The sequence below is a fragment of the Podarcis filfolensis genome, assembly GCF_964270895.1.
Source record: "Podarcis filfolensis genome assembly, chromosome: 7".
Classification (NCBI taxonomy): Eukaryota; Metazoa; Chordata; class Lepidosauria; order Squamata; family Lacertidae; genus Podarcis; species Podarcis filfolensis.
Genome location: NC_139603.1, coordinates 19,019,135 through 19,026,590, shown reverse-complemented (window position 1 = coordinate 19,026,590; position 7,456 = coordinate 19,019,135). Strand labels below are relative to the sequence as shown.

General features: G+C 43.4%; 1 long non-coding RNA gene across 1 annotated transcript; it reads right to left on the bottom strand.

Moving 5' to 3' along the window:
- Nucleotides 1–4,042: 4,042 nt before the first annotated feature.
- LOC310766360 lies at nucleotides 4,043–6,123 on the bottom strand. The gene is made up of 2 exons (XR_014550093.1): nucleotides 6,038–6,123; nucleotides 4,043–4,225 (listed from the first exon to the last, which is right to left on the bottom strand). It is a non-coding gene; the product is annotated as an uncharacterized lncRNA (long non-coding RNA).
- Between the last annotated feature and the right edge of the window lie 1,333 nt (nucleotides 6,124–7,456).

Sequence of the window (7,456 nt, the reverse complement as noted above, 5' to 3'; positions counted from 1 at the left end):
ATCACAATGACATCAGGCGACCCATTTTTACCAGCGCAGGTTTATATCAAATTGCTTGAAATTTTGCAATGCAATTCTCCAGCCAAGTAAAGGGAGGAAACACCTTTTGATGAAGCAAGGTAGAAATGAATGATAAAGAAACCGGTCAGTAGATTTTCTGAGTCCCTAGTGGGTGGAGAGTCATTTGACATTACAGATAATCCACTGTGTAGGAAATAAAGATTTGAAGATCTGTTGTTTAATGGAAGGTCAAAAATATGGACTTGTATGCTTAGTTTTGTTTAGTAAGGTGATTTTTAAAAACAAAAAAACCAACAAAAGTAAAACAAGTCAAAGCCCATTTTCAGAAGTACCTGCTTTTAGATGGTCAACACAATTCATCCAGAAGTGTTATCTGAGCAGGAAAATCATTCACAATAGTAGCTGCATATGCAGTTTTTCAGGCAGACGTAGGTTAATGAGGCTAGATCTGGAAAGTGATGGGCAGAGTGTCTGTGCTAAAATTTTATACTACTCTTGTGACTGAGGCACACATTGATGGGATGGCATTAATGGCCTTGACCGTCTAATTTATGTAAGAGAGTTTCAAAAGATCTCCATGCTTCAAAAGAAGTCCTCAAGGCACATATAAGATACATTGATGCCATGAAATAGAGTGGGTTTGAGACTAAGCTTGTCCTCTTCTAATTTTTCACACTTGGCTCATATTCAGATCAGTAATTTGAACACATTTAGAACGATATGGCTCATAGAAAACTGTAGTTAACAAAAATGGTGCTCTTTCATTTAAACTGAGAGAAAGCATTTAAGCAAGAGACTGCCTAACTGTGCAGTCCTATGCATGCTTAATTAGAAGTGTGTTCCATTGTGTTCAATTGTGCTTGCTCCCTGGTAATTTTATTTAGGATAGCAATCTTAATGGCCTTTTTTTGGTCCAAGGGTGATAATCTCCCCGCCTTGCATGTAGACAGCCTGTAGTCATATCCTTCATACCAGTGCAAGGCATGAAAGTGAGTTGGCTACATCAGTAGATCGGTGCAAGTTCTTATAGCATAACCATTTCCATGTTTATTCAGAAGTGTGCCCCACTGTTTTCAGTGAGTACAGTGAATGCAGAACCTCCACTCCTTTCTTCCCAATTCAGTCATTGCATCTCAGCCATGATACTTACTATCCATGTCTTATAGCAGAAGGGACAAGGCACATCCAAAGAATACCTTTGCAACACATAACAGGATATTTTCCTCCCATCTGACAGAAATACAAGTACCTTCCATATTTACCATTCTTCCTTATTCACAGGAATGACAAATGTTGAGACACTCATTGTGTCTTTATGTACACATACACACAGCTGAAGAATTTTGAGTGCATTTCTGTTTCCCTTTGTCAATCATCAATCGACCCAGACCCTGAACACAATGTAAAATGGGGTGGTTTTAGTATGATATATGCCTCAACTTGCTACATAGATTGCTTCACAGTGCCTTCAGCATCCATAAGTGGTCTTGTGTAAGGATTTTGCTCTTTTTGTAAACAAGTACTTAACACACTTTTTAAAAAACAGTACTCATGGAAGGCTAGTTAGAAAATGACATTTTTATGCAATCAGATATTCCTCATTCATTTACTTTGTAGCATTTAATAAATATATTGAATTAGAAATCTGAAGCTGATTGTGTGAATGAACTCACTAAACCATGATCACTCTGTTTAAATGTATGTAGTTACTAGGAGCAGAACTGCCTGAGGTCTCACCTTTTCTCCTCTAAGATTCAGAAAGTCAATTTCCATACATTCAAACTACAGGTGATGGTAGTACAAGGAGCCTTCTCCAGTCTGTTCAATCTCACCAGAAAGGTGGATAAGTTACTTACAGTTACGGCAGAGGCATCCATTGAAAATGGACCACCGAGAAGATTTCGTTCCATCTCCCATCATGGCACATGTTTGCTAGGAATGCTTTTTTCCTTAGTTCTCTACAATGAAAGGATGTAGCAGGATGCAGTGGGTGAGGACCATGGAATTGCTGAGGTTAGTTGGTATCTCATCCAGGAAGTTCATCTTACAACAGTTCCAGAAGCTGTTAGATAGATAGATAGATAAATAAATACTAGAGTAACGACCGTGCAGACAAACATAGGAAACTTCAGCTACTCCCAGGGCTTCAGACAGTAGTCTCTACCCACCCTCTTAGTGCATGAGCGCCAACTTTTGAGGTTCCTCTACTCTGTCTTAGAGTTACTCAAAAATTTTTCCTGCGTCTTCACAGCATCAGCAGTCCAGCCCTCTCTTGGTGAATTCCCGTGGCAAGAATAACCACTTCATCCATCCAGTTATTCTCTAAAATCTTTATTATTTACATTACAGGCTGCATAACATACTGGTCTACATATTAAATAAGAAACAGAACTAGATACAGAATCTTTATTTGCATCAGCAGCTAGCCATAGCAATAAAATAAAATAATATACACTGAAGATAGAGGTAAAAACTTAACTATACCAACTATAACTATACATTCTGGAGGTTTACAGCAATAATCAAATAATAGATCTTATTCAAATTGCCCCTGCAATATTTTTTTTTACAGTTTTTGCTGTCACCTGATTATCTTGATCTGCTAGAAGAAAGGACACAGTCGCAATGGTTGAGCGACCTGGTATGTAGTAGAGGAGTAAGAACCTCACTCCTCAAATCTTTATAAAGAGTGCAAGTTAGAATCACATGAGCTACTGATTCAAAACTGCCATCGCCACATGGACATAACAGTTTTTCCAGCGGATTTTTTTTTTAAATTGACCCTCAAGTACAGCTGAAGGCAGTATATTTAATCTTGCATAAGTGAAAGTGCGACTAAATACAGATCTCTGCTCCTGTCAGGATTTGAGGAATTGGCTTCCTCCCCCATGGCAGTAGATAGGAGATCAAATGAAAGGAACATCTTACCAGTTAGAATCTTTAATGATCACAAAGAACACATCTCCTAGAAATGGCGGTGCTCCTAATTAAGGGTCACCCCCCATCCCTATTAATCTACATCACTCCTATGTCTTGTAATTTGAGCTTGGACCCTCTGACACTTTCTGAGTTCTCTGTGACTTTGGAGAAGGGGGGTGGATGCTATCCAGAGACAGTGAATCTGTTAACCCTCTCTCTTCCAGTGTTTCTTCTGCTAGCTGTTCCCCATCCAGTATTTCCCAGCTTCTGCCTTCTGAACTATGCCCCTCTGCAAACCACTCTTCCAAATCTATACTGTTCCTGGGAAGATTCAGGATCAGAATCAGAATCAGGGGGAGAGGGAGACTCCCACCATACCTCCTCAGTGCAGCCCTCCTCAGCATGGTCCCTGACAGCTCCCTTCAGCCATCCAGCCACAGAGACAGGATCACAGACTTTCACATACTCCAGCAGCCATACTGAGCAACACTGACTGCCTCACACTCAACTGCATCTCACCAGACATCCCCTGATAAAGACACCTGTCGCTGGGGAGAATTCTCATTGTCTAGCAGATGTTTTAAGCATGCCTCAAGGATGTGCTTCAAGGCTATGCTGGAAGGCTCATTTCAAGTTTATTTTGGCAATACACCAACACCAGCAATATAGGCTAAGACAGCAAAGATAGACTAGTGGAGATGTACAGAAATCTCACATTAACAAAGAGAATCAGTATCCATGCAGAGCAGCCTCGGAAGGAGTGAAGAATCAGGTGGACAAGTAGCTAGGAGGAAATGATACTGAATGGCTTGCAAAAGTGGAAACAGGGGTGTCGTGTCAGGCACAGGATGCAGAGCCAGTATTTTAGCAAGACTGGGGGTTACAGTGCAGCGAAAAGTGCTTTGCATATCAGTTCATTTCCCAGCATCTCCAGTTTAAGAGATGTCAGGGAGCAGGACTGGGGAAGACCTCTGGCTGAGACCCTGAAGAGATGCTTCTCGCCCCAGAAGAAAGCAATGAGCTAGATGAACTGACTTCATATATTAGTCTTGCCAAGGAAGCAGCTGCATTTCTTGAGATGTCAAAACTGAAACATTAAGACTGACAGCTAATGATCTTTTATTTTCAGGAACCATTGTTCTGAAAATACTTGCTGTAAGGCTTTGATCCACTTCAAAGGCACTGTTTACATCAGTTCTGCTTCGATAATTTTGTTGCTGCTATCATCGGTTTTTGGATGCCAGACATCTTCCGAAGGAATAAAGATGTGGTATCTCTTGAATTCCTGCCATATGGAAAATATTGACAGATGTGTTACTTACTCCCTCTGGCAATACATACCTTCCAGATTCACTCAATAATCACATTTTAGCTTGAGCAGAATTTTAATATCATAACAAAAAGGAAAAACAAAAACAAAAAGGAAAGGAAAGGAAAGGAAAGTTTTCCCCACCCATGAAACCGACTGAGGACTATAGGCATGGGGCAAATATGAATATAAATCATTAGCTCAGACAAATGACTTACCAGTAATCAAACTAATAGTACTCTGAGTGATTAAGAACTGTATCACCCCAAAGACCAACAACTTTATTATGTCATCAGTTTTCATGGACTAGGTGCCAGAATCTTTGTGTACACAAAATATTAGCCTCAGTTGACAGATACATATATATGGGTACAGAGGGGAAGAGTTTGGGGGGGGGGAATGGGTTGAAATAGCACAAACAAGCAAACAGTAAAATCTGTGACAATTCAATTAGAGCTTAGATTTTTGCAAATAAATAAATAAATTTATTTGCATTAGATTTTTAGCCCAGCCTTCCTCCTAAATGAGCTCTGGGCAGCAAAGCTAGATAATTTCAAGTTTGCAAGGTTCCATTTCTTTCAGCTATCAAATGTCTGTGAGGTATTAATACCCAGGGTACAGACACAGCTGAAGGGGGGAAGGAAGTGCCATCACCTTCCCCAAAAGGAAAGGGTAGTCCGGTAGAGGACTCCGGGGGGCGTTGCCTTGTCCAAAACCTAGGGAGGTAAGGGCCTCCGGCACGCCCCAGAGCGGTGACACTCGTGGGATCCTAGTTGGCGTACTTCAACAGGACTCCCACGGCTTGTGGACAACCCTTCCCGGTCCCCATGCCGGGTAGTCGATAGGAGCCAATGCCTAAGGCCAATACCTTCCAATTCTGTAATCAATAAAGTTGTGGCCTTTTTTATGCCCATTAACCTTAAATGCTGTGTCCAGTGTCTTCATTTCACATGGGGGAGGGGATTTGCCACGCAAAGCCATTTCCGACCTGGGAGGAGAGGGGGTTGCGGGCAGAAATCCCTCCCACATCACACACGCGGGGGCTGGCCCTTGCCCCCGCGTGATCAGGGAATCCCCGGGCGTATTGGTGACCCGGCCCGCCAATCAGCGGACCGGGGAGGCGTGGCCTAGCCTATTTAAGGCCAGGCACGCCCGGGGACCGCCCTCTTTGCCCCCTTTCCAGCCGAGCGGTTTTCCCATCCCACCCACCCTTTAGGTTTAGCTAGCTTTGACCTTGCTATGGACTTCGGTTGGTCGCCGCAAGGGGCCTGGTAGGAATTTTTCCAATTCGGCGCACTTCGAGCCTTTTGGTTTTTTCGCCTACCTCGTAGCAAATGTCACAACTTATTCGGTATTGGCGGTTAGGCATTGGCAGGGGTCAATTGTTATGCAAATGAAGGGGGGAAGGAAGCGCCATCAACTTCCCCAAAAGGAAAGGGTAGTCCGGTAGAGGACTCCGGGGGGCGTTGCCTTGTCCAAAACCTAGGGAGGTAAGGGCCTCCGGCACGCCCCAGAGCGGTGACACCCGTGGGATCCTAGTTGGCGTACTTCAACAGGACTCCCACGGCTTGTGGACAACCCTTCCCGGTCCCCATGCCGGGTAGTCGATAGGAGCCAATGCCTAAGGCCAATACCTTCCAATTCTGTAATCAATAAAGTTGTGGCCTTTTTTATGCCCATTAACCTTAAATGCTGTGTCCAGTGTCTTCATTTCACATGGGGGAGGGGACTTGCCACGCAAAGAGGGAGTTAGAAACGCATCCAGAAGCTTCTGGTGAAAGTCCTTACCCACAATGGCATCTCTGCGCCACCAACCTCAATGCCATTCACTAGGGATCTATTGGGCTGGAAAGGGCAAGGCTTGTGAATTTCTGGCCTTTCCCGATTTTCAGTTCATGTGGAGCATATGGCCTTTTCAAGACAGAAGAAGAAGAAGAAGAAGAAGAGTTTGGATTTGATATCCCGCCTTTCACTCCCCTTCAGGAGTCTCAAAGCGGCTAACAATCTCCTTTCCCTTCCTCCCCCACAACAAACACTCTGTGAGGTGAGTGGGGCTGAGAGACTTCAGAGAAGTGTGACTGGCCCAAGGTCACCCAGCAGCTGCATGTGGAGGAGCGGAGACGCGAACCCGGCTCCCCAGATTACGAGACTACCGCTCTTAACCACTACACCACACTGGCTCTTCCTTTACTTACCCATGGGTCTGTAACTTGCAGGCTTAAATACTGCAACATGCTTCTTGTAGGGCAGCGGTTGAAGACAACTTGGGCATTACAGCTGGCACAGAATGCTGCTGCACATCTTCCAGATTTGTTCTGCCCTAGTTCCTTCTGCATCCAACTCAAGGTTCAACACATGCTCTCCATATGACAGCAACATGAAAAACCATAATGAAGGGCATGAAACAATGAAGAGGACCACTCTGTACTACAGTGTCTTATTGCAGTTGCAATTTTTAAAAAGATGCTTCTCACAGCCGTTTTGTTTATTGCATTTTGCTGGTGGTGTTTAAATGTCACTTGTATTTTTTTCAATATTTGGCTTCTAAACTTGTTTGAGCAGTGAGAAAAAGTCACGTGTGACCACTGCTTTTTTCTGGGAGGGGGGATGCAGGTGTACACACACCCCTAAACATTTTATGAATCTAAGTTTGGCCTCATTGAGGGGCAGTATTTCAATATGAGTAAGAAAATGAGAGTACCCCTAAACATATTTTTTTTAAGAAAAAAAGCACTGCGTGTGACTATATACATAAATAAATATAACAGTGTAAGTGTTGTCAGGATGTTGTCAGCAGCTCCGGGCTGGTTGCCCAGGAAAGTATAAAGACAGGGGAAAGTTTCTTACAGTCCTTTTTATTTCAAACTTTACAGAATGAGGTTATAGAACCCAGCCACTTGGATAATGGTGTTCTGGGAGATGGAGGGTCTGGAATGCTTTCTAATGACAACTTGTCAGTCAGGTGTTGTTCTGACTCTTCCATGATTTCCCAACTTTCCCCCTCATCTGCCTCTGAACTACTACCTCCCTCAACCCCCTGTTGTAAATCTATGCTGTCTTCCTCTTCCTCCTCCCTGGAAGGGTCAGGATGGGGAGGGGGTCTCCACCATTACTCTTCTGCCCAGTCCCTGAAAATTAATTTTCTTTAACAGTGGAAGCCAGTTTTCAGATTATACACAGCTATTCTTCAGGCTTTGATCATGAGAG